The sequence below is a fragment of the Zootoca vivipara genome, chromosome Z, assembly GCF_963506605.1.
Source record: "Zootoca vivipara chromosome Z, rZooViv1.1, whole genome shotgun sequence".
Lineage (NCBI taxonomy): Eukaryota > Metazoa > Chordata > Lepidosauria > Squamata > Lacertidae > Zootoca > Zootoca vivipara.
The window spans coordinates 9,308,451-9,332,839 of NC_083294.1; the positions used below are offsets into that span (position 1 = coordinate 9,308,451).

The window sequence follows — 24,389 nt, forward strand, 5'->3', positions numbered from 1 at the left end:
GCGGCGCAGAAGGGGCCAGCAGATCTCCCGCCGCCGCCCGTCACTCTGGCAGGGCCAGCGGGGCTCCCGCCGCCGCTCTGCCTCGGGCCATGCAGCCCACAACGTTCCGGCGGCGCGGAAGGGGCCAGCAGGTCTCCCGCCGCCGCCCATCACCATGGCAGGGCCAGCAGGGCTCCTGCCGCCGCTCTACCTCGGGCCATGCGGCCCACAACGTTCCAGTGGTACGGAAGGGCCAGCGGGCCTCCGGCCGCCGCTCTGCCTCACCGCTCTGGCTGGGCGCTGCTGGATGTTCCGAGCACTCGGCGCTGCAGAGCGCTCCACTCTGCAGTCGCCTGTTCCGGCGGCGGGGCGGCAGGCCTCCTCGGCTGGTCCAGGAAGAGGCCAGGCCGCTGGCTGGGCGCGCCGCCTGGTGCTGCGGGGCGCTGCGGAGCACTCCACTCTGTAGCCGCCAGTTCCGGCAGCAGCCGGTTCCAGGCTCCGCTGGCTGGCTGGGTTCCGCTGGCTGGCTGGGGCGCTCGGCGGTCTCGCTGTACACAGTATGAGAGGTATGTCTTATTTTTGGGGGGTGTCTTGTATATAGCAACTCCTAAAAAATGCTGCCATGGCTTACTTTCTGACTACGTATTAAAAAAGGGGAAACACGGTATAGACCTAACATGGCTGCCCCTAACGTACCTTTTACTCATGAGTGGATGAACATCTTCTGGCTTTGCTTAGCCTATTAGAAACTTCTCTGCATTGAAGTATTCCCTAGTCTCCTTATAGAGAGGAGAGGAACACCTGAGAATTCATTATTTTAAATACCCACAGAGAGGTTACTTGAATCAGTGAGATTACTGGATGCTTTTCTAACTGCTTCTTTTGTAAACTGAATCTATTTATCTACTTAGCCACAAATAGCCTTTCTGTACAAAATTTATATTTAAGGATTCCTTCAAAAAGCCATAGTAGAGGACTAACTAGACTATCCCAGTGTAGCAACCAAGGAGTTGTATCCAACTAAGTACTACTATTCACTTGTCCCTCACATGCAGAAGAATGAGGGAACTATTTCCACAAAGAATCAAGAGCTAGCATAAATGAGATGCTCTACAATTTGAATCAAACAATTCTAATCAAAAGTGGTCATCTTAATACAGTGAACAGAGTTGCCATGCACTCCACTCTTGAACATTCTCTTCATGAAATGACACTTCAGTGTATAACAGATTTTCCCCATGACCAGCCACCCTGTGAAATTTAATGTAATCTTTTTTTTTTACAGAATGCATGTAGTGAGCAAGAACAGAAATGTGGTGCTTCTGAAACATCAATGTACCCCACATACATAATTGCTTAAATGGATGATCTGAAATCCAGAAGAGGTAGAAAATAAAAAACAAGCCACATTTAAGATTCCCCAAGTGAGATTCTTCTTATACAAGGAATTTCACTGCCCATTTTATACTGCACTTATTTACAATTGCAGGTCTAACTGCAGTTCTACCAAGAGTGAAGAGTGAAGCAGCTACACAACTCATGCAGGGTACCAGAAGAGCTTGCAAATCTCGCATCTATTCTGTAATGAAATTAGATCACAATAGCTGCTCTTGGAAAGCAGGGGTGTGTGTCTTGGTGTTTGGTAGCTTAAAAGAGCCAACCAGGAATGCCTGGGAAATTGTTAGTAGCCTTTTCTTACATTTTAGGAAGTCCATACCATAGTTTTCAAATGAAAAATATTGCACATCCCTAACAACACAGCCTCATTGCTAGAGAAGCACAAGTTCAACCAGCCATCTCCATAGCCTTGATACTGATTGAAGAGAAACATCAAACTGCATCCCACGTTCATGTGACTCACTAATAGCAACAGCTCATTAGCTAATAAGGAGATATGCATACCTGTACATTGGTGTGAACAGAGGCAAACCCCATAATTGTCATTTACTTTTCCCCACTACAAATCTGAGAAGGCAGATAGTGCATGCAGTTTGTGGCAATATTTAATAGTGCGTGCAGTTTGTGGTAATATTTAATGTTTGTGCGTAAGTGTGGATCACCCGTTTCTTCAGGCTGCTTCTCTCCTGGGCCACTTAAAGCTCAGGAACTTGAGATGCTCCACAGCAGGGGTCCCCAAACTAAGGCCCGGGGGCTGGATGCGGCCCAATTGCCTTCTAAATCCGGCCTGTGGACGGTCTGGGAATCAGCAGTTTTTACATGAGTAGAATGTGTCCTTTTATTTAAAATGCATCTCTGAGTTATTTGTGGGGCATAGGAATTCGTTCATTCCCCCCCCCAAAAAAATATATATAGTCCGACCCCCCACAAGGTCTGAGGGACAGTGGACCGGCCCCCCGCCTGAAAAAGTTTGCTGACCCCTGCTCCACAGGGATGCATCCTCCCTGTTCACAACTGCAGCAAAAGCCATCAGATTTCCTTTGTTGCCTTAATTATCTTTGTCATGTTTCCCTTGGCTAGGTTCAGCCATTGTTGCAAGCCTTCAAACTAAGTATTTATTGGGTGTTGCTTTGTGTCATCTTTGGAAGGAGAATATACAATTCTATTTTAAAAAATACGACGACTCAAATGATTGGCATCCAACAAAGTTCTATGTAGAGGAGACCTGTTGAAATTAATGGACTTGAGTCTTGATTACTGGTAATTTGAAAGGTGCTACTCTAACAATGTATGCTAACACTGGACCGAATACAAATATTGAGGTTTTGGACCAAGAGTGCGAATCAAAGGCATACATGAAACTACATTCTAATGAAATTTAAGGGATGTACTTTAAACACATGTGATTAGCATAGGATTATACAACAGGTCACCTTATGCTTGCATTCCTTATTGATGTAGCATACACAACTGGTAAAGATACCCTGCCTCAAGGAGCCTGCACCAAGCTTCCAAAGCCTAAGATTTCTCCCTAGGCCTGCTCCAACAATAATTCAGAGCACCACAAATATTTAACAAGTGTAAGCTTTCAATGGCCACTGACCTAGTCACCTGTATGAATACAGCATGCCTCAGGTGACCATGTGGGGATGCTACATCAAAGTTGGGTTTATTTACCTATTTGTTTTGCAAAGTGCTTTGAAGTTTCATTGCAATCAAGCAGTATACAAGTATTATGAAATAAATACATAATTTAGGCCACAAATATACTTATTGTGTTTCTAAGCTTACTGTCTATCCACTATGGAACTTAAAGGAGTTCCCAGGCAGTCTCCCATCCAGGGACTGACCCAGAAGTACTAGGTTTCTGCAAGATAGCTGGAACAAATTCCTTTACAGTGGTACCTCTGGTTAAGAACGTAATTCGTTCCGGAGGTCTGTTCTTAACCTAAAACTGTTCTTAACCTGAAGCACCACTTTAGCTAATGGGGCCTCCTGCTGCCGCCGCACCGCCAGAGCACAATTTCTGTTCTCATCCTGAAGCAAAGTTCTTAACCCAAGATACTATTTCTGGGTTAGCGGAGTCTGTAACCTGAAGCGTTTGTAAACCCGAGGTACCACTGTAGGCTATTTGCTTGCCAAATAAGAGGACATCCCATGTTGAGACAAGCAATGTGAGGAAAAGCAACTGCTAATTTCCCCCCTTATGTTAAAAGTAAGTTGTTGTCTATTTTCTTCACATCATCTACAAGACATCTCCCAAGTTGTAGAAAAGCACTTCCCACCCACAGCTAAGTGGGAAGCTAAGATTCTCCACAGCTTTGATTCAAATTTATTAATTATGACACAAGCCAAATGCATGAAAGCTCTTTTCCCATGGTAATGCTTCCATTGTTTCATAGAATCCTGGAATTGTAGAGCTGGAAAGTACCTTGAGGATCATCTATCTAGTCCAATCCCCTGCAATGCAGGAATATGCAGCTGTCCCATATGGGGATCGAACCTTCAACCTTGGTGGTATCAGTGCCACACTGGATATGATGAAGGGCAACAAAACAGGCAAGGGACAAAGAATGGAGCAGCAGAGCTCAGGGGAACTGGGGAAGAAGCTCATGGGAGGGTCAAAGGGTAGAAGGATTGGGAGTGCAGTTTAGAAGGTCCAATGTTCAATCTCTGACAGCATATCCACTTAAAACTGGGGTTGCCAACCTGGTGACCATGAAGACCTTCATTGGGGGCTCCAGGCTTGGAGCTTTCATTTTTTTTAAAAAAAGCACCTAACCTTCTTAGAAAGTTATAAAGCAATATGTGCAGGCATCCTTCTAAGAAATTTCTGTGAAATGAGCCAGCCTGGCTGTTTCCGCCTGTCAGTGATTTTAGCCAATGAGTGAAATCAGAGAAGGCTGGTGAAGAACAGGAATTATCCTGCCCAGGGACAGTGGAGTTTAAATTTATAGTGCATCTTATCTCCCCATCTTCAATGTATACAAAAATCCTGTTACAAAAATCCTATCTTATAATGAGCAAGGAAATTCTAGTCCCTAGAGAGCTCAGTGATATTTCAAAGCTTGCAGCATTTCCTCCACCAGATCCCTTGCAGAAGTTACCATATCCACAAACACCTTTATTTCAAAAACCTACTTCAGCTTTGTTAACTCGTTCTTCCTCCAGCACACAATGTCATGAGAGCTTTTTCCACAGTGAACACACCCAGATACTGCAGACTTTCCAAGACCATGAAACTGAAAGCATGCTTGAGCATCAAGAGCATTTACCCAACTCTAGGACTTAATAAAGGCTGCACATGTTAGTGACTAATTGCTATGAATATGACAAATGCAAAGTGTTTAGAATTAAGGCTAGGATAGGACAGCCAGATTCCAAACCTCGGGAAGAACAGATGTTTTCCAAGGTGCTTTTTGCCTAGAAAAAGGGCAAAGCTTTCAATGCAAGTCTATCCTGCAATGCAATCTACCTATATACACTTCAAGGATTCATTCAGGTCTCCTGCTGCCTCTCTGTCTCCGAAAAGCCACCCACAGCTTGCAAATGCAGGCTGTATCCAGACAGTTTTCCGAAATGGAAGGGATCCCAAGGGTCATCTGGTCCAACCCTGCCCAGTTGCCGCTGGGTAGGCTTGAACCACCAACCTTCTGGTTAACAGCAGAAACTTTTTTTTTTGCTTATGCTGCTCTAAAGCACCATGCCCATTGATACCATGGTGCACAATCATTTACCCTTCATATGCTTTAATACATATGTTCAATAGTAGTCATTAGCAGTTCCTTAACATGTTAAAAATAATTTTGAATATTTAGATACTTGCCATCTCAAAGCCGCCAAGTCAGGGATGAGGAACCTCAGGTCTGGGTACCAGGAGCATCTCCATCCCCATGGTTCAGCCCGGACACTGAGGTCCAGCATCAAGGGCCTTCTGGCGGTTCCCTCACTGCGAGAAGCGAAGTTACAGGGAACCAGGCAGAGGGCCTTCTCGGTAGTTGGCGCCTGCCCTGTGGAATGCCCTCCCATCAGACGTCAAACAAATAAACAACTATCTGACTTTTAGAAGATGAAGCTTTTAATATTGGATGAATTGTTGTATTTTAATATTTTCCTGGAAGCTGCCCAGTGTGGCTGGGGAAACCCAGCCAGATGGGCGGGGTATAAATAACAATAATGTTGTTGTTGTTGTTGTTGTTGTTGTTGTTGTTGTTGTTGTTGTTGTTAAATGCAATCCTCTAGTCTCTCTACCTGGCCACATTCCCTCCCAGCCACACCCACTTTTCCAAGGCAACATCCCTCACTGGTCCCTGTTTGCTGCACTCTCTCCCCGAGTATTTTTGCCTCGGTGGAGTGTGTCCTTGAACTCTGATCAGCCCTTTTCCTTGCCTGAATGAAGGATAGAGGGTGTGGCAATGTGAACCAGCCTTCTGTACAAAAGTAAAATTTACATTTGTTGCTCTGCCCACCTCTACCTCTGGTCCCACGCACCACTGGTGTGTGGCCTCTGGAAAGTTGCCCAGAAGGGAATGTGGACCTTTGGCTGAAATGCATACAAATATACTATCTATGGTATACAATGTAAGACAGTTTTTGTATAATGCTGAATTAACAAAACATTGCCCCAGAGCTAGGATTACCATACTGAACACTAGGTTAAGGTTGTTTGAAAACAATACCAAGTCCACTAAGTATTTAAACTGTAGTGGGTGCTTTGTATGCAAATATCTACCGTACACTCCACTCTTGGGCAACTGAGCTACACTCAAATATACAATCCCATTTTATGACAACATAAAATGGAAAACCTATTTTAGAACATAAGCAAATCTGCCACCTTAATAAGGCACTTCAGAGATTTAGGATCAGATGAGCCTGCTAAAGAATATGTTGACATCAGGGATTAGATGCTGACCAGCTATGCAGAGTGCCCAAGGGAGTTTAAGAGCTGTGCCACACACAAAAAAAGTATTTAGCTTAGCAGAAATTGTCCAATTTACATATATCTATTTTACTATACTGCTACTATTTCACAGGGAAGAACAAATAACAATGCTTGGTCATAAGCTCATTTCCCCTGTAGGGGAGTCAAAGGTAAAACTAGTACTGTACTACATTCTATGTCCAACAGAAGGCAAGAGTCCTCCCCTGGACCACTGGTAACCTTCTTCTGGCCCAGCTTTCTGACACTGATAGGATTGTGAAGCTAGGTGCTTTTTAGAAAGAATCTTTTTAAAAAAAATTAAAAAAGGAAAACTGAGATGACATGGATGCCCAATTCTGCAGTACACTCAGCACAGGCTCCACACTGCAAAATTCCATTCCTCTTTTTTTGCATGCACTAATGGGACGTGGGTGGCGCTGTGGGTTAAACCACAGAGCTAGGGTTTGCCAATCAGCGATTCGAATCCCCGCGACGGGGTGAGCTCCCGTTGCTCGGTCCCTGCTCCTGCCAACCTAGCAGTTCGAAAGCACCTCAAAGTGCAAGTAGATAAATAGGTACTGCTACAGCAGGAAGGTAAACGGCGTTTCCGTGTGCTGCTCTGGTTCGCCAGAAGTGGCTTAGTCATGCTGGCCACATGACCTGGAAGCTGTACGCCGGCTCCCTCGGCCAATAACGTGAGATGAGTGCCACAACCCTAGAGTCAGTCACGACTGGACCTAATGGTCAGGGGTCCCTTTAATGACTGCTTCTCCACTTCTGCTGGGATTGGATGGCTGATCCATTTCAGAACCCTGTTCTGAAATCCAAGGGAACTTGCCAGCAAGAAACATTCCAACATTTAGGCTACATTTCCTAGCATCTTCCTTTCTGCAGAGGATCTTGAGGAGCCTAATCACCCTCACATACAACTTTCTGCATTCTCTGAGGATTCCTTACAACTATTATTCCCCTATCCCTCCAACAGAATAAGAGACAGCGCTGCCTAAGGCCACCTGGTAAGTTTATGGCTGGTCTGGGAACTTCCTATCTTCTATCTCATGCTCTCAGGCCATGGTGCTACATCAGCCCAGGGAAATAGGAACTCAGAACAAATTAATTGCAAAAGAATATCTACTTCACATTATGCTCCCATACACATCTCATCTTTTCCCAGCCCCTTCACATAGCATTCATTTTTAGAAATTAAGAGAGTAAAGTACTGGTAAGGGAAGTAAAAAGGCTGACCAAAACATCTCCAGTTTGCTGCCCTTCCCCCTTCCCTACTTCTGGTTTCTAGATCCCCATGTTTTATTCAGTTTCTCTCTGCTGGAGAGCACTAGCTCCAAGTGAAACTCAGTTTGATACCTGCAGCAGAAACAATAGCTGTGTTCAAACCTGAAAACAGGATTTTGAATTAGACCCGAATGAATTTTATAAAGAGGGCTTCTTACAATCCTACTGTGAAGCACAATTGTGTTCGGCTTAAAAAGCATTTAGAAATCCTTGGACAAAAAAGTGCTTTAAAAAAATACACTAAACTTGGGCTCTTATTTCTGAATCACTTTTGAGTCTACAAGTATTCTGCTAGTGTCCCAAACTCCCCCTGAATAGTTCAGTCATGTTTCTACAATTGCTCTTCCATATTCTACATCTCCAGGTCTATGCTTCACTTCAATGCTAGTGATTACATTCTAGTAATACTTGGTTTATCCACTACCAATAATAGCAGGAGCTGTAATTAGAGGAATGATGTCGGAATGATGTGGTGCACTTTTCAGCAATATTTAGTAGATCTGGGTGATGTATTGATACATTGCCTGAAACCAGTTTGAAGTTAAAATTGCAAGAGCAATTTCAGAATTTCCAACCAGGCAAAGTATCATGAATCCCTGGGCCCACTCGCAGCCAGCATAGTGCACTTCAATCAGGGTGCATGATGCTCGCCCACTCCCTCCAACCCTCCCTTTGCAGCCCAGCCACCAGCCTCAGGAGTGTGGCTTGCCAGCCAGCCAGCCCCTCCGTTTATTTCTCTGCCTGTATGAGCGCTGGCAAGCTGCCTACTCCCTTTTCTACTTATGCCATGCAGAATGGTGGCTTCCAGTAGCCACCACTTGTACAGAAAGAGAATATTGTCAGGGCAAGCCACAGCTGGCGGTTCCAGGGAGGCTGGCAGCTTCACACTGCCATGGCATGTGGTGCCTCAGTTGATGTGCTCTGCCTGGGGCAGTACCACCCATCTGCCCTCCCAGGAAGAAGATGCACACAGTGATGCTAATTATCTCCATGGCCAGCAACTGCCTTCTTCCTCCCCGCCTCCTTTCCAACATCATAATGTACCCACCATATCACAAAGTTTAGCTGGCGATCTATTACAATGTTGGAAAGCAGATATTGCCCAGCCCTGATATTTAGTTTAAATGCTACACTAAACATGATTTTATGAGCAGCCAATAGCACTTTTGACTTTTCTTTAGACAAATCCTCTCCCAATCTATACCATGAAATCAACAGTACCAACTGCCTGAGGGAGAACAGTGCTTATCAGGGCCTTCTGCTTTCATTCCTAGGCTCATTACAACCTTCACCAGCCAGACACCATTCAGACATTTTGAACTACAACTCCCATCAGCTCCAGCCAGCACATTATTAGGTGGGTTTGATGTAAGTTTAGCGCTAAACAGCTGGTCAGTGCCAGGCTGGCTTATCAGCACCAATCATCTACTCAGAAATAATTAAGGCCTCTATCAGAGCAGCCACTACCACCATGTCTGAAACAGCATAAGCTACTTACAAGTAGTCAAAATGAATGGTAGGGTTTTTGCCAACATGGAAGCAATGCTTAATGTAGCCCTATATTCTAAATAAGAGTGATGCTACATGCTAGTGGAGCACAGGACAATGGTATTTAGGGTTACCTCAATGTTGTGATTTTACGGTCTCTGCGGTAGTTTCCCCTCAAAGAAAGGAAATTTAATTATGTAGCACTATGTTGTGGGCATGAAAACAAAATGTCTAGGCACCTTTTTTCTTTTCTTTTTGGTGCCATGATACCAGACCAGGTGATTTGCTCAGCAGCATGGCAGAGAGAGAGAATACTGATCAAATCAGGTGGTTTGTGGAGTAGTGTAGAACTCAGTGAGGTGCAACAGGGAATTTTGGACACAGAGTTCACCTCTGGAACTCCATGCCACAGGGCAGCACAAGACTAACTTAGCTTGGGCAGGGAGCAGGGAGCCTCCAAGGGGAAGGCAGCTCCCAACCAATAAAGCTCGCAACAGATGCTGAGCCATAGCAGCACCCTTAATTCTGCCCCCCAAATGTTACTCTGTAGCCTCCCCACAGCTCCAATGTGAGGTTAGAGCAGGGGTAGGCAACCGAAGGCCCGTGGGCCGGATGGGGCCCAATCGCCTTCTCAATCCGGCCCGCGGACGGTCCGGGAATCAGCATATTTTTACATGAGTAGATGATGCGCCCTGGGACACAGAGAACTACTTAAAGAATCCCAACCGGGGGGGGGGTGTCAAATAGCGAAGCCCCACAGCCCTGTAGCAACAGACAGGCCCAGACAGAAGGAGGGGGATCATATGGGCCACTTGGCACGGGCCTCCGAATCCAAAGGGGGCCTCGGTCAGCATATTCACAATCAGTAAAATGGAAAAAAGTAACAAAAGGGTTAAAAACAGGGTCACATTATCTACCTGGCCCCGGCCTCTGTCTGGCCCTGCAAGGGCCTGGCAACAGAAGGTGCGTTCTGAAGCAACCAAGTTGTTCAGTTCCATAAAAAACCCAGGAAGTGGCAAGGGGAAGGTAGGGGATTGTAAATCGAGGGGGTTGGAATTGGGCATTGCAAATATCTGAGGACTTAAACTGGGGAGAGAAAGTGCATGGTTGTTGTTTTTTAAAAAAAAGACGCAGAGGGTTGCATTTAGTCGTAGTATATGTGAAATGGAGGGTAATAGCCCCCCCTTCAGATCCCCCTGAGCCTCAGAGTCCCCCTAAGTTGAGATACTGTGGAGAGGGCAGGTTTCATCCCTGTGTCTCCCCCCCACCCTGTTCTGACCCATTACGTACCCCTGCCTTCTATTCATTGGACCTTGTTGCTGGAAAAGGCCTGTTTTCAGTTGAAACAAAATAAAAATATTCCTTCCAGCAGCACCTTAAAGACAAACTAAGGTGCTGCTGGAAGGAATTTTTTTATTTTGTTTTGACTACGTCAGACGTTGTGACTAATCCCTGTGACTGCCCCCACGTGTCCCAATCCATGATCTATTCTGTTTGTCCCCCCCCCTCCATGACCGGTTTTGAAGGATGGTATTTATTTTTGTTGTCTTGTGGATTTGGGGGGGGGTAGTGTTGCTAAATGGTAAAGTAAAAACCCCTTGCCATGCAGGGGCCTACATAAATCAAAGGCCATGCTGCAGCCTGTGCCAACCCCCTCCCCCCAGGCAGGCCCCGACCTCCACTTGGAAATGTTGGTTTTTTGGGGGGGGGATAGTGGTGCTAAAATGGCAAAGTAAAAAACCCCTTGCCGTGCCCCCAAGTGCGTTGTTGTGGGTTCCCCCCCCGGGGCCTGTCAGGGGCCTACATAAAACAAAAGCCTAGTGGTTGGTCTGATAATGGCCGCCTTGGTTTTCAGTTGCTTGGTTGATGATGATGTCATTTGGTTTGTGGGTGTGGCTTAGATTTCTCAGGAAGGGAAGGGGTGTACTGTGGGAGGAATTCCACTTGAGGGCGCTGTTTGACTTGGTGGAAAAGCAGGTCAAATCCTGCCGAGGTGTGTGATTTGAGGTTTTTCATGTCCCCTACAACCCTTGGGGAGTGGCCTGGATCGCTGTGTCAAAATTTCAGGACAATCGGTCAAGCGGTTACGGAGAACATAGCGGCCAGCAATTTCAAGATTTTTACATTTTTATATACAGTGGAACCTCGGTTTATGAACACCTCGGTTTATGAATTTTCGGTTTATGAACACCGCGGACCCATCTGGAACGGATTAATTCATTTTTCATTACTTTCAATGGGAAAGTTCGCTTCAGTTTATGAACGCTTCAGTTTATGAACAGACTTCCGGAACCAATTACACCCATGCTTCAGTTTATGAACGCTTCAGTTTAAGTACTCCGCGGACCCATCTGGAACGAATTAATCCACTTTCCATTACTTTCAATGGGAAAGTTCGCTTCAGTTTATGAACGCTTCAGTTTATGAACACCGCGGACCGTCTGGAACGGATTAATTCATTTTCCATTACTTTCAATGGGAAAGTTCGCTTCAGTTTATGAACGCTTCAGTTTATGAACAGACTTTCGGAACCAATTGTGTTCATAAACCGAGGTACCACTGTATATAGATGCATCTCTGGGTTATTTGTAGGAATTCGTTCTCCCCCCCAAAAAAAATATAGTCCGGCCCACCACATGGTCTGAAGGACGGTGGACCGGCCTATGGCTGAAAAAGGTTGCTGACCCCTGGGTTAGAGGAACCACTGAACAAGGGTTAGGAGCTATTTCAACCCATCTGCCCCCAACCCTTTAACTCCTGCATAAATGTTAGATGGCCTTTGGCCAGATCCAGCCGTAATTTTCTTAGTTTTTTATTGAAGGGGGCCAGCAAAAATGTAATTAATGTAAAGGGAACACAGGGAGCTGCCCGAGTTCATACCACTGATCAATCAATCCCAGTATCATCTGCATAGGCTGGCAGCAGCTCTCCAGGGTTTCAGGAAGGGGACCTTCCCTGCCCCCACCTGTAAATGCCACTGGGGATTGAACCTTGGACCTTTTGCATGCAAAGCAGATGCTCTGCTGCTGAACCAAAGCTGCAGGGAGAAGAACTGCTATGCATTCCAGATTCAGAGGGGGGGCCCCGCAGAATCAGGGCCTGGAAAAGGGGCTACACATACACACACACACACACACACACACACACACACACACACACGTCAATATCACATGATTGCAGGCTGAAAAGCAGCTGCCACCCCAGTAGCTCCCCACAGAAATCAAGTAAATTACTCCATAGAAAACTCTGGTTGTGGAAAGAGGGGGGACATGGAGGATAATCTGGAATCTAAGTTGGGGGAGGGAGCTCTCAAAATGCAACCCATCACTTCTCAGCTATGATGTACTTCAAGCATTATATGCCACCCCTGCCCACCCCTCAACGTTCTCCTATAGAGACAGCAGTAGAGTGTGTATGCTAAAAAGACTCATGTTGGGGTGGGGCAGGGGAGAAGAGAATACCGTGAACCAAAGCCTACTGACCATCTTTTCTGCCCCCATCCTGCAAGCATCTTCCAATAGCGATTAGACATGGAGGCAGGCTAGCTGGGAAAAGGCACTCCAGGCTGCCAACCTGATCCCATTTACATGGGATTAAGCCATACCATGTTTAATAGGACTTTGTTAATCCTAACCATGAGTAGGCATGGTTAGGATTAGAGCAGAGAAAAAGCACTGTGACCCCACAATTCCCTCTATTTCTCTATCTTCCCCCCACCCTTCGCTATACCACCTGTATCCCTCTCTTACTGGAGAAGGGGTTGCGGAAGGGGTAGGGGGTCAATCAAGGCTCCTTTGGGGGGAGATAAGGATACAATTTGGGTGGAAGAAGCCACCAGACACTTCACCCTCACCTAAACATGCCATCCATTTCATCCCCCCCCCCATAAAAGAATTAACCACAACTGTGAGTGGAAGGAAGGGGAAACCCTGGCAAACTTCAATTGTCGCTAATGTCACCATGGGGAGCACATTCATGTGAGCTACAGCAATAAAAGATCTATGAGTAAGATAAGTAAGCTCTCCCCCTCCCAGTATAATGTATTGCTGAAATAAGTTTAAAATTGTCCAAGGAGAATGCAGTATCTCCTTTGCTGCGGACTGTTAAGGAAAAAAAGAATGAAGTAGCAGTGTTAGAAACTGAAAGCTAGGAGCTAATGGCACCTTAAACCTAGGTTATATGCACACCAATGAAACGTCTAGGTGTACTTTTTTATAACAAGAATACAAAGCTGAAAATGAATGAACTGCAGCTAAAATCTTATATTCATTTTTCACATAATCTAGTCCTCATCTGAAGACTGCAAAAAGCAAAGCCATGCTTCCCCTGCCAGCCCCCCTAATATTCTTAAGAGGGTCTCTTTTACAGTCTTCAGAGTGGCTGGAAGTGGAGAGGCAGAAAGGGGTCCTTTTCTCGGAGTTTAGAATGCTGGAAGAAGGTACCAGCAATAATTTAAAATGGGATACCCTCTCATAGACATAATACTAGAATGTACAACTGCTGGATCACTTACAGTGGTACCTTGGTTCTCAAACTTAATCTGTTCCGGAAGTCCGTTCCAAAACCAAGGCACGCTTTCCCATAGAAAGTAATGCAAAACGGATTAATCCGTTCCAGACTTTTAAAAACAACCCCTAAAACAGCCCTTTAACATGAATTTTACTATCTAACGAGACCACTGATCCATAAAATGAAAGCAAAAATCAATGTATTGTACTATAAAATAAATAAGGAAGCATTGCAGATGATAAAAAGTAAAATTACTTTTTTTCCTTACCTGCACTGATGATAAGTCATTGTTTGGATGGGGGGCTTTTATTCATTTTGACAGTCACACAATTAATTAATTAATCAGTAGCTGAACTGGTTTCCACACAGTCACAAAAACAAATTAACCAAAAAAGCCTCAAAACCAAAAATGCAAAATAAATAGCAAAAACAAAATCACCAAACTTAATCCATCCCAGAAGTCCATTTGACTTCCGAAATGTTCGAAAACCAAGGTGCACTTCTGAGTGGTGCAAGTACCCCGGAAACAATAGTCGAAAGCCACATCGGACATTCAAATTCCGGAAAACGTTTGAAAACCAGAACAATTACTTCCAGGTTTTTGGTGTTTGGGAACCAAGGCATTTGAGAACCAAGGTACCACTGTATAGCTATGATAAACCAGCAACTTCAAAGTTTGCTCTTATGTCATCCTCAATTTCTACTCAGACATTCCCCCAAGAGCAAACTTCAGCTACTAAGCAAAAGATCCTGTTCCATCACCTGATTTGAATTCATCAATTTTGCACTGAAGAGCATGAGCACTATACCACAGCGAAGTCAGTGTTTTATTGCTACACATGACAGTCTGCTGTATTTATGAATGACACCAACTGAGGCCAGTCCGTATTGGGAGTATCATATGACACTTGGTTTTGTTAACTTTTTGCAGCAGTCACTCACAAGACAAATAAACACCAACTCTGAAGATTATCAAAATAACTTGGTACAGGAAAAATCTTCAAAAGCATCTTCTGTTTCATACATACCTACACCTTTTTGCTTCTGAGTTGCACTCATAAGCACTAAATCAGGAGCTCCCAAACTTGTTTCCCCCATGGACCTCTTGAAAATGGCCGAGGGTCTTGGCAGACCATTTAATGATTTTTATGTACATTGTAACAATTTTAATGTGTTGTGTTAGATGCTGTATGGTTTTCAATTGATTTTTTATTTTCATTTCTTATACAGTGGTACCTCTACTTACGAATTTAATGCGTTCCAAACGCACATTGTTAAGTAGAAAAAAATTGTAAGTTGAATCCCAATCGTAAGTAGAAAAAATCCTATCTAAACCGCATCCAAGATGGCAGACAGAGCTCCATTCATAAGTAGAAACATTCATAAGTAGAGGTACTACTGTATTGCATTTTATTGTATGAGAACTGAAATTCCACAGAATTTAAATTGTAACACAAAAAATACAGTGTATCTGAAGAAGTGTGCATGCACACGAAAGCTCATACCAAAATATAAACTTAGTTGGTCTTTAAGGTGCTACTGAAGGAATTTTTTTATTTTGCTTCGACTCAGACCAACACAGCTACCTACCTGTAACAAAAAATACAATATAAGAAACAATAAAAATAAAACTGAAAATCACTATGAACATTCACAGACCACCTGAATGAAGCTCATAAGCCACAATTTAGGAACATCTGCATTAATTGATCTTTGGGCCACTATTCAGTTTCATACATAAGATTGTCTTTTAAACATGAGCGCCGCAACCCCAGAGTCGGTAACGACTGGACCTAATGGTCAGGTGTCCCTTTACCTTTACCTTATAAAGCAATCCTAGTGGTCATCCTTTAATTACCAACAGTAACACTATCCCTCTTCAAAGGAGCCACCCTCAGTTAATAGGCTAAATCAATAGCCTACTTTTGTTTCCAGGTCAGTCATTAACAAATACTGCAAAACAAAGCAAATACTGAATGAATGTGTAACAAAGGCCTCAAACATGTCCAATTTTTTATCCCAGTTAACATTACTGGGGATTCTTACCTGACCAAATAGGACTGAAACCCATTGAATTCAAGGGGATTTTACTATGACCACAGCCTTATAATGAGCAAAAACTGTAGTCGTGACTGTTATAATTACTGTACTGAGGAATTTTGAGGAACATATCCATGATCTAAGGTGATTTTTAACTATTACCTGGTGCTGTACCCTTATGGCTGCTAATAAATACAGTGGCATTTTTATTTTTTTATTTTTTTGGCTACTTTAGGTTGTCAGGATATAATTATTATTGCAACAGGAACAAGCTTAGGTTCCTGCATTTCCCCCTCTAGCACAGCTACAATGAATAAACTGGAAGCTTTCACTTCCATTTTCTTTTAATTAAGCACAGCTTAACATTTGTCTCCCAAATGCAACCAGATTAACTATGATTTATTTGTAACAAGCCAACATCAAAATGTTGTTTATGAAACTCACTTGTAGTTCCAACAAATCACAGTTAAGGTTAACCACCATTTAGAGTTTGGACTCTAAACTGTGGTTAATCAAAAACGGAAGTGAAAGCTCCTCCCTGCAGTTGCAGCAAGAATGCACAAACCCTTTCAGGGTTTACCATGAAATCCAAATCAAGTCATTAACTCCTGGAGAAGAGCACACTTGTACACACACACAAGTAAACTGTAGCCCTTCAAGACATTGTGGGATTACAACTCCCACTATCTTTGACAAGTGGTTGAAAGGAGCTGTATATATTCTGAATATATATGAAACAACTGGGCCAAAGAAAACAAGATGAATTTTAACAGAGAGAAATTGCCCTACACTTGGGCAAAAAAAATATGAAAGGCACAAATACAGGATGGGTGACACTTGGCTTGAGAGCAGTACATGTGAAAAGGATCTAGGAGTCTTAGTAGACCACAAACTTGACATGAGCCAACAGTGTGATGCAGCAGCTAAAAAAGCCAATGCAATTCTGGGCTGCATCAATAGGAGTATAGCATCTAGATCTGGCATCCCTAAACTGCAGCTCTCCAGATGTTTTGGCCTACAATTCCGATGATCCCTTGCTAACAGGAACAGTGGTCAGGGATGATGGGAATTGTAGTCCAAAACATCTGGAGGGCCGAAGTTTGGGGATGCCTGATCTAGAACAAGGGAAGTAATAGTACCAGACCTGTGTCCAGTTCTGGGTACCACAGTTCAAGGAGGATACTGACAAGCTGGAACGTGTCCAGAGGAGGGCAACCAAAATGGTCAAAGGCCTGGAAACAATGCCTTATGAGGAATGGCTTAGGGAGCTGGGTATGTTTAGCCTGGAGAAGAGAAGGTTAAAGGGTGTCATGATAGCCATGTTCAAATATATTAAAGGATGTCATATAGAAGAGGGAGAAAGGTTGTTTTCTGCTGCTCCAGAGAAGCGAACACGGAGCAATGGATTCAAGCTACAAGAAAGAAGATTCCACCTAAACATTAGGAAGAACTTCCTGACATTAGGATTGTTCAACAGTGGAATTTGCTGCCAAGGAGTGTGGTGGAGTCTCCTCCTTTGGAGGTCTTTAAGCGGAGGCTTGACAGCCATCTGTCAGGAATGCTTTGATGGTGTTTCCTGCTTGGCAGGGGGTTGGACTGGATGGCCCTTGTGGTCTCTTCCAACTCTATGATTCTATGATACACACATCAGAGCTGTTGAAGAAATGTGAATTAAGATTCCCACAGCGTGCAAGTATGTTTTGACTGACTTACACCTCAGGAAAGAATACATTCATCTGTTGCATTCTGTTTGGCAGAAGATTCTGGCAACATGTGCATACATCACAGACATTGTTCTCTTTGAGACTGTAAAACCTGTGTCCACATTAAACCACTTTGGGAGAGGACATGCTATTTTTCAATGGGAAAGGGGAAGGGGAGAAAGAATAGGTGCATGTGAAGGAGCATTCCAGCATATGAACCTTCCACCTGTGTGATGGAAGTGGCACAGGACAATACATAGTTTTACATTAAACTGCAGCTTAGGGTGTGGCCAATGTGTAACTTAAGAAATTTCAAGCAGCAAGTATTACTTGAAATAATGTTTTCCTATACTCTTAAATCAGGGACCCAGGTGGCGCAGTAGCTTAAACCACTGAGCCTAGGGCTTGCTGATCAGAAGGTCGGCGGTTTGAATCCCTGTGACGGGGTGAGCTCCTGTTGCTTGGTCCCAGCTCCTGCCAACCTAGCAGTTCGAAAGCACGTCAAAGTGCAAGTAGATAAATAGGAACCTCTACAGCGGGAAGGTAAACGGCGTTTCCGTGTGCTGCTCTGGTTTGCCAGAAGCGGCTTTGTCATGCTGGCCACATGACCTGGAAGCTATACGCCGGCTCCCTCGGCCAATAATGCGAGATGAGCACGCAACCCCAGTCGGCCACGACTGGACCTAATGGTCAGGGGTCTCTTTACCTTTATACTCTTAAATCAACTTGCAGCTCTATTCTTATTCAAGTCCTACCTAGCTCAATGCAGCTTACATGCAGTTTTTTTTCTTCCACTGAAATGGCTGCAGTGTTCTAAACTCCCATTGTTCTAGGCGTATTTTGTGACAAGAGACTTTCATGAACACGAGCAGTTTCTGAGTTCTGGGTGCAGTACTGCGCCTAAGATTTCAGATTAAAATTGCCACTGTTACTCAGAAGTAAATCCCAACCAAGTTCAATGGGGCTTCCTCCCAAGTAAAACATTTAATTTGAAATATACTAGCCAGTTAGTTATAATTTAAGTAGTGCATATTAAAGTGTTATCTGCCTCAGACTTTAACAGTGATGCTTAAAATCAAAACAAATTTTGGAGTGGGATCATTGAAGGACCCTTAAGTCTTAGGTTTGTGAACTAGACACTCAAGGTGGGTGTCTCTGCCATCAGTTGTATAGGCATTTAATATGTTTTAATTGTGGTGCCAAAAAGATATATTTTTATGAAGGAAAGGAGGTATAGAGAGAATCCAGGGTTTGTTTGCAGAGTGAAAGGAAAGGAGGACCTTTTCTGCTTCCCCACTTCCAGCCACTCATTCATTTTCAGCTTCGTGTTCTTGTTATAAAAAAAGTGCGCCTAGACATTCTGCTGTTGAGAGCCAGTGTGGTGCAGTGGTTAAGAGCGGTGGACTCATAATCTGGGTAACTGGGTTTGTGTCTCCGCTCCTCCACATGCAGCTGCTGGGTGACCTTGGGCTAGTCACACTTCTCTGAAGTCTCTCAGCCTCACTCACCTCACAGAGTGTTTGTTGTGGGGGAGGAAGGGAAAAGAAGAAGGTTAGCCGCTTTGAGACTCCTCAGGGTAGTGATAAAGCGGGATATCAAATCCAAACTCTTCTTGCGCCCATAATCAAGGTTTAAGGTGCCATTTAGCTCCTAGCTTTCATATCTCAGTTTCTAACACTGGCTCAGTGTAATTTACTCTCAATTGTGCTTAAAAAGCAGTCTTGGATTAGAACTCTGTATAAAAGCAGGGCCACTGTGGTAACAGCACTACTGTCCTTTTAGAAAGTTTATGATCCAGTATAAATGTTATGAATCCAAAGCACATACCTCAGCATAGGAAAAAATATGAACTCTCTAGCACTGGCCACGTTTGTACATAATGCTAAGCCACGGTTCACTAACGCCTTAGCTAACAAAACAAGTTAACCACGAGTTGTCCCACAGATGATTGAACAAACCATGGCTTACCACTGCTCTTACCTCATGCCTTTAGCTAGCGTGGAATGGACAAAAAAAATCCTGCTGTTCACACCTAACATTAGGTTTGTAAGCCAATAACAAATAAAGGCTTCAACTTGTAGTTAATTGGCAGACCATTGCTAAGCCATGGTTTAATAAATCAGAGTTTAATAAACTATGGCTTAGTGTTGTGTGCAAATCAAGACGCTCATTACCAACTAAATTAAAATACATGCAGTCATTTCCATTTCTAAGCAGACATCAAGATGGAGGCACAAGCAATTGCGTCTGACATGGTTTCCCTAAAATGCAGTTTAAGGCCGATCTCCCATGGAAAGGCAAATACAGGGGGAAGCTATTCTCACACAAACACACAGTCTCACTCCAGGATACACACACATCTAGGATGCACAGATGACAATTCTTGTTTGTTTCTTTTTTTGTGTTCGTTGAGGTTCCTGAAACTAACTTAAAAGATTTCACATGAGCATGATTTCTTAGAATCCGAGTTCAATGAGATTTCTTTTGAGTTTTTCATTAGAAAGCAGCCATTTCAGTGGAAGAAGAAAAAAACTACATGTAAGCAGGGTAAATGGGGATGCCTTGTTGTTGTTGTTTAGTCGTTTAGTCGTGTCCGACTCTTCGTGACCCCATGGACCATAGCACGCCAGGCACTCCTGTCTTCCACTGCCTCCCGCAGTTTGGTCAAACTCATGTTCATAGCTTCGAGAACACTGTCCAACCATCTTGTCCTCTGTCTTCCCCTTCTCCTAGTGCCCTCAATCTTTCCCAACATCAGGGTCTTTTCCAAGGATTCTTCTCTTCTCATGAGGTGGCCAAAGTATTGGAGCCTCAGCTTCACGATCTGTTCTTCCAGGGAGCACTTAGGGCTGATTTCCTTAAGAATGGATAGGTTTGATCTTCTAGCAGTCCATGGGACTCTCAAGAGTCTCCTCCAGCACCATAATTCAAAAGCACCAATTCTTCGGCGATCAGCCTTCTTTATGGTCCAGCTCTCACTTCCATACATCACTACTGGGAAAACCATAGCTTTAACTATACGGACCTTTGTCGGCAAGGTGATGTCTCTGCTTTTTAAGATGCTGTCTAGGTTTGTCATTGCTTTTCTCCCAAGAAGCAGGCGTCTTTTAATTTCGTGACTGCTGTCACCATCTGCAGTGATCAAGGAGCCCAAGAAAGTAAAATCTCTCACTGCCTCCATTTCTTCCCCTTCTATTTGCCAGGAGGTGATGGGACCAGTGGCCATGATCTTGGTTTTTTTGATGTTGAGCTTCAGACCATATTTTGCGCTCTCCTCTTTCACCCTCATTAAAAGGTTCTTTAATTCCTCCTCGTTTTCTGCCATCAAGATTGTGTCATCTGCATATCTGAGGTTGTTGATATTTCTTCCGGCAATCTTAATTCCGGCTTGGGATTCATCTAGTCCAGCCTTTCGCATGATGAATTCTGCATATAAGTTAAATAAGCAGGGAGACAATATACAACCTTGTCGTACTCCTTTCCCAATTTTGAACCAATCAGTTGTTCCATATCCAGTTCTAACTGTAGCTTCTTGTCCCACATAGAGGGGATGCCTTAGCAACCATAAATCAAACTTTTTAGTGAGTTCCCTTCTATGGAGCTTTCTAAAAGACCCTGCTGATAGGGAGAAAATATATTCCAGGATTTCCCCATGCAACATTAAACTCTTTTTCTAACTATACAAAACCATAAAGCAAATATTTGCTCTCTAATATGAAGAGATAATTATTGCTTTTCATTATTAGCAAAGGCCAACTGCCATGTCAATTTCAACATAAAGTGTACATATTAAAGGCTTACTTACATTCACCCTGAATGCTCATAGGAAAAAGTGAGTGTATAAACAAGCACAGCCTATCCCTCATTAAGGATCTAATGTTTACATACAGTATGAGAGAGGGAGGAATGCACCCAGTTCATCCTACACATTAAGAAACAGAAGCACATAATCTGCTATTTCTCTTACTGAGGAAGTACTACTACAGTTAATTATATAGTAAGCATTGCACCACCTAAACTGAACATTAGAGCACTAGTAAATGATGCACATACTGCCACTTGGTATCCTTTTAAGTTCAGCACCAAATTGAACAGTTCAATTCTATGCAAATCTATTCCAATTAAGTTCATTTGGGCTTACTCCCAGGTAAGTGGGTATAGGACTGCAGCCCAAGCATGCTATCTCAGACATTTTCTGTTTGTTATTCAAGCCACAAATAAATTGCACATTCTCCACTGTGTTGTATGCCAGCATAATACAACTAGCACATAATGAGTACTTTTACACAGCTATAAATTGTGTGTATGTGTGCATGGATACGCAGGGTGTCTAGATAACAAACAAGGGAAATTTGCACATGTTTCCCAGCATAATAGATTCCGAGCGCATATAACTGTACAAATGTGCAAGTTAAAGGCACACAAGCTTTTCTCATTATCACAGAGACTATCACCATGTATTAAAACATCATGCATGAAACACACACACATACAAACAGAATGCAATGTTTGCAATGCCTGTCTTACGCATTTGCATAACAGGCCTTTCCACAATGCCTTTTCAAGCATTGTGTGCCTCAGACACACCCTGGCACTTACAGGTCCATATAACAAAATTGTTATAGAAATAAGCACCTATCATTAATCTGCATACAAATCAGATACACATCTACTGGATTTTTGTCATATTATCCCCTTAGACTTAGAGATGGGCTGACCTCAAGACCCACATAAAGAATTCAAATAAGAAAAAGTTGAGCAACCTTTTTTCTGTGAAGTGCTCAGAAGTAATCTTCCAGAGCCTGTACAATGGCAATTGGTAAACCCAGAGCCAAAACAGGCCACAACAAAAAGAAAAGATTGGTGGGGATACTCCTTTCTCTCTCTCTTTCTGCCACCCACTTTCCTATATTTTCCCTCCTTGCCACCTGCAAGAAAATAGGCCTATATAAGCTACATGCAAACATATTCCACCCTCTAATAGGGCAGTTACACTTAACAATACACCTAGATTCCATGGGAATAAAGACCATCCACCAATATACGCAGGCGAGCACCACACTCCCAAGTAGCAGCAGTATTCACTCTACAAGGCACTTATCAATGTTTGAGATACATAGCTCAACAACTTAGAATTTGTGTAATGGAAGAGGCAAAAACCACACAGAGGAACATTTAGAATGTTAAAGCCAGGAGTGGCCATGTTAGGCTGCAACCCTTATTTTATTTTATTTTTGCACAGAGGTGTGGGGAGAGAAGGCTCATTGAGCCCAGTGGGATATGCATCTTCACTCCTTACAAAGGCTGAGGTGGAGAAAACGGATAGAGAGGAAGTCTTTCGCCCTCTCTTAAAATACTAGAACTTAAGTATTGGGAAAGTCCAGACAGAGCAGAACAAAATCATTTCTTCACACAGCCCAGAGCTGAACTATGGAATTCTCACCTCAAGAGGTAGTGGTGGCCTCTTGAGTTGGCTTTAAAAGAGGATTAGGCACATTTATGAAAGGTAGGATTATCAATGGCTATGTTCCTTTCCTACTCTTGGGAGCAAGTATGCTTCTGAACACCAGTTGCTGGGGATGACAAGAGGGAATGAGGGCTGTTGCACTCGGACTCTGCTTGTAGGCTTCCCAGAAGCATCCCCTTATACCCTGTGAGAAGGAGAGGCTGGGCTACATAGGCCTCCCTTGGCCTCATCCAGCAGGGCTCTTTCTTCACATCCTCCCCCTAACTCAGGCCTATCGTACTCAAGCTGGCAATTGAAATCAACGATGCTGAAGCCCCGCAGGATTATGGTGGGGTTTACTCTGAACATGACCAAGTCCGGATCCAGCCCACCCTATCCGGGAGGGCAACACCCGTGCAAGAGCAACACCCGAATAAACATGCACAGGTAGGCCCGGGGGCGGGAAGTCTTTCAATCCCACTGGACAGTAAAAGCCCAAACAAGTTAGAGAGGAAAAGGGCACATCTCCAAGGGAGGCAAACGTGAGGGGCGGTTTTGCACGGGTGGAGGCCTCCCCCTTTCCTCTTGCTCTGGAGCAGGGTGTGGTGGGCCCACCTGCAAAGCGGTAAACAGGGAGGGGAGGCCTGGGCACCCGCAGGCGTCTAACACGCAATACAAAGGAGGAGGAGGAGGAGGCCTAGCCGCCCTCAAGACCCTTCCCTCAAAAGACCCCCCCGCCCCCCTTCACCACCACCCAGGAAAAAGAGGGAGGGGTCAAGTTGCTTATGTGCGTCCCCCCCATCCCGCCTCCGGTTGCCAGGCAACCCCGCGCTGGGCCTTGAAACCCGGCTAGGCCTCGACAAACCTACCTGGGTCCGAGGGACTGGTGACTGGGCAGCTTGGTTCCGGCTGTGGCGGCAGCAACAAGGGAGGTCTCCTCCCCTTCTCGTTCCGGGTTCGAGACTCGGTCTGGCGCCGGCCCCACCACCGCCTTACGCGTGCTCTGGGTATTGTGGGTGGGGAGGTGGGGGTTTGTGTTTGCGCGCGCGCAGCGAGCTCCTCTCCTTTCTTTCTTTTCCCCCACCCCCACTCGTCCCTCGCTGCTGTTACTGCCACTTGCCACTGCCCCTCCTCTTCTCCTTTCAATCCGCTCGCATAACACACTCTATCCAAGATGGCGGCCACCCCTTACACGGGGTTTCCCCGCCCACTAACGGAGGGAGGGGAGGGGGCGGTGGGAAGAAGAGCCGCAACGTCCTGTCGCAAAAAAACCGACCCCACACACCCGCACAAAATCGCCTCACTCAAGCAGGGCAGGGGAGGAGGCGGAAATAGTACAGGCGGGCGACTGATGCCAACCCAGAAAATAAAAATGAGAGGAGTTATTTTAAAAAAAAGAGTTCCGTTGACAGTGATAACCAGGAAAGGGACCAATCACCGAAGTAGCCGGGGGAGAAGAGGCGGAGCGGGAAAAGGGGTGTGGTGTTTTTTTGGGAGAAAGAAAGATTGACCTTCGGGGAGGCGCGACGGGTGCGCGTGCGCACAGCCAAGTGCCTGCGCGCACGCATTAAAAAAACAAAATGATAGGAGAGTCTCGGTGTTTCCTTTG

General features: G+C 44.5%; 1 protein-coding gene across 1 annotated transcript in view; it reads right to left on the minus strand.

The window, feature by feature from the left end:
• Positions 1-24,072, minus strand: part of RAB14 (RAB14, member RAS oncogene family) — a 39,569-nt gene extending 15,497 nt beyond the window's left edge. Inside the window, exon 1 of the mRNA XM_035113408.2 lies at positions 23,650-24,072. The gene's annotated coding sequence lies outside the window, so the exon portion shown is untranslated. The remainder of the gene's footprint in view (positions 1-23,649) is intronic.
• Between the last annotated feature and the right edge of the window lie 317 nt (positions 24,073-24,389).